This window comes from Acanthaster planci, linkage group LG02 (assembly GCF_054643075.1).
Source record: "Acanthaster planci isolate LZ-2023a linkage group LG02, COTS_SCS, whole genome shotgun sequence".
In the NCBI taxonomy this organism is placed as follows: domain Eukaryota; kingdom Metazoa; phylum Echinodermata; class Asteroidea; order Valvatida; family Acanthasteridae; genus Acanthaster; species Acanthaster planci.
In genome coordinates this window covers 10,795,429-10,798,981 of record NC_141778.1, presented here as the reverse complement: position 1 = coordinate 10,798,981, position 3,553 = coordinate 10,795,429, and positions in this window count along the sequence as shown.

Sequence of the window (3,553 nt, the reverse complement as noted above, 5' to 3'; positions counted from 1 at the left end):
TTTGATTGTGAGGTTGTGTATTTGCGCCTTCCATTGAGCTCGAGAATTCCGAGCGAAACAGTGTGGGTGTTTCAACGCTTCACCGAATGAGTTTCCGTCAGGGATGCGGGGATTATTTTGTGTCAACCAAGAATGACGCTCCATAAACAGTTGTGGGGAAATCATCTCCCGTAAATGGATAGGTGTCTCGCCTGAGAATTCTAGGAGCTCGGTATTACGGAGCTTGTTTATCGACACCACTACAACCTGGAGATTCAACTGCCCAGGGCAAACGGACACGTTAAAGGCAGTAATCGCGTCATTTCCACGGACAGCCAATCCTATAGCAAACAGTTTGATGGAAAATGTGGGGAACTGCTCATCTCATTCTCTGAGAAGGTAAATAGAAGCCGTACGTGTAAAAGTGAAAGATAATTTGGGAAGTTTTGAAATTCACTCTGCAGAAACGAAAATACCAAACGGCCAAAGCTGTCAACTAATTCAAAGGTAGTTACATTTATAGTCCAAGCCAAGGTGTGAAGTAAACAAAAGTTTCAAGTGAACTATTTAAAAGGATAGAGTTGCAGGAAAAGGAGTTGCATTTTGTCTTTTAATTTCTTGACGAATGTTTTTTGTGGGGAGGGGGGTGACTTTGGAAGTAGATGTATGGGGATTTAAGTGAATTTATTCTTCTGCTCGAAAGTTCGAACGTATCGTGGATGTTTATATTACCCCAAAAAAATGGTGGATGACAAACTCAGTTTTAGCAAAGAATGTTGAACCAACTTACATACAATTATTTCTATACTTTAATTAAGAACAAGACGGACACGCTGGGAGGTCTCCAACATCAGCGTCCAAGCATATCATGCTTGAAACAACCACGGCAGTGCTGTATGTGCGTTTGCAGGCGGGCATATGATGCACATGACCGCCAACACTCTGGTCAATGCACTTCCGCATGTCTTACTAATTACCCCACCCGTCCATTTCTCCCAACAGTTCGTATTTCCAATCGTCCATCTTCTTTTTGTACAGCTGGTTTTTTCCAAAGGGCGACCTTAGGCAGAGTCCAACGCCTACCCCAGGGAGAACATACACTCTAACCTGTAGGCTCAGGAAACAACATGTTCTCGTCGCCATAAATTTTTGCTGTCAGCACTGCTGCCACTCCAATTACTCTTCCAATTTTTGGCAGTGGCGAGAATTTACGAGATAATCCCGCACACCACGGGGAACACAGAATGAAATGAGAAAATCATGACGCTATGCGAAAAAACACACCCCCCCCGTCCATCGTCAGATTTGCTCCATCATCCCGTTGCCATGGTTACCCCCATCCGGAAGAGAGAAAAACAAAGATGTTGACCCGACCAACTAACGGAGACAGAGAAGAAAATGCTCTGAGTGGTGAATAGGTCCATCTTCCGATGTTGATCTAATTACTTCCCGCATACAGTGTGATCGATTGGGGAAACCTATGATGTTTGCGATGGGGTAAATGGGCATGAGACTCGAGATCAAAAGAAAACGGAGCGATAGCTCAAAGCCGCTGCCCTTGCAGACTGTGCAGGCCCAGTCTATATAATCAGGCCTTCCATACACCAGAGGAATTCAACTCACAGAGGTTTGAAATTTTGTGAACTGCTTACATCTCTTCAGCAAAAGTCATCGACCCCAAGGTGTTACATATTCCCTTGATCAACATTGTCTGCCCTTAATACTGGGATTTTTTCAGTGTGTCACATTGTCACTTTTGGGACTTCGCCGGACAAATTGAAGTGGCGGAAATTGGCATATGCCACACACTCAAATACGGGCGATTCACAATAGTGCGCCTCCAAGAGTTTGCCCAATCACGAAATTTGTCGACCCTTTCCATCGATAAATTTTGGGCATTGTGATTGGCCAACGCATGCAAACTCTTGGAGGCGTTCTATTGTGAAACGCCCGTATTCGATAAAGAAAAAAAAACTTGACAATTTTCTATTATCTGCATACATTTCGGCATCCGAGGAAACACTCTCACCATGCCACTGAACAAAAGATATATTCCACGTTTGCACATACACGCTCAACCCTTATGCACAGCCATCCTGCGGTGGATACCAGGTGTTCATAGATATGAATATAAATGAATATATTATATCTACTCATTAGGCCTAATTAAACTATTAGACAAAGAAAAAAAAGACAATTCAAAAGCACTGGTTGTTACAAAATACTTGTGAGCTAGAAAATGTGATCATTGACAAGTGTCCTGGATACTCCACCACGGAGGGTGAGGACAACTTAAACCCCCATCACATTCAAAAACGATCTTACTACGTCCTCAAAAAGAAATAGGGAGAGCATGGCAAATCATGGTGAGATCTTGTACATCGTAAGAACTCAGTGGGAACTGATAAGAACGTGGTAGGGTCTTCATGGACGGGAGGTCGTGCCTACGTTTTGAGCATGTTCAAATTTTACGTAGCAGGGTCGTAAGTGGCTTCAATTTGCAATGACAGCAACCTAGCACAGACGTCATACGCGTCAACAATGGCTGGGGATTACTTAGGCCAATATAGGGCGTATGTCACAAGTCCTGGAAAAAATAATGTGCGTACGTGCACAGGGTTACACTCATTGATCTCCATTAGAAAGACTGGATAGGATATCGCGTCCAAAACGTGTCCCGCGTGTGCATATTTTCAGGAGGGTAAATAACAAGCGTAGCGGATTTTGCGTGCACTTTCAAACGGAGATTTCAAAACTGCTGGGAAGTTGAGGTTATTGTACTTCAGTCGTCAGATTACGAAGAAAAAAAAACCGGAATTCTGCCCTTGGAATGGATGGATTTGGAAAGAATAACGGTTGAGGTGTGTGCAGCAGAGAATTGCCAGAGATCGAAGGTAAAATCAAGTTTGGAAGAAGGGGCAGCTTTTGACATGTGAGTCGCACATTCAGAAGGTTTCTGCACGCCTTGTGCTATAATGCTTGGGACCGTCTGAAATATCATTTATCGGCAAAAGTGTTTTTAAAAACTGAATGATTAATTTGTCGTTTATTTTCCCCAGATTTCACTGGAAAAATCTCGAAGAAAGCCATGATTTGTGTATGTGAGATCTGCAGACGCATTGAACCCAAATCGTCTGACAGACGATGTGATATGAGTGACGGAATATCCATCTTTAGGGCAGAGATGAAACTAGAGCGAGAGACAGAGAGCTGACGTTTTTCGTCGAGTGAAGCAACAAACAAGGAAATTTTATCAACGCAAGGAAAGAAACTTTGTCTAAATTACAAAAAAGATTCGTTTTCAGTTTACACTGACCTTTTTCCTTTCAGAAAGTCGTTAAATGTAAATCTTTAGTCAAGCTTGTAACTCAATTTTTTTACTTGATTTATAAGTGTCTGTGGTGAAAGTGGCACGAACTTAATTAGTTTGGCTCGCCGTCAAAGTTCTGCTCATTTGGGCTCACAGGAAAGATCCTCACACTTATCAGTTTTCAATAAATTTACTCAGTATATGAATGAATTTCAGTACAGTGTTTCCCTTGAGTTTTTAATAAAATTAAGGCTTTTTTCATAT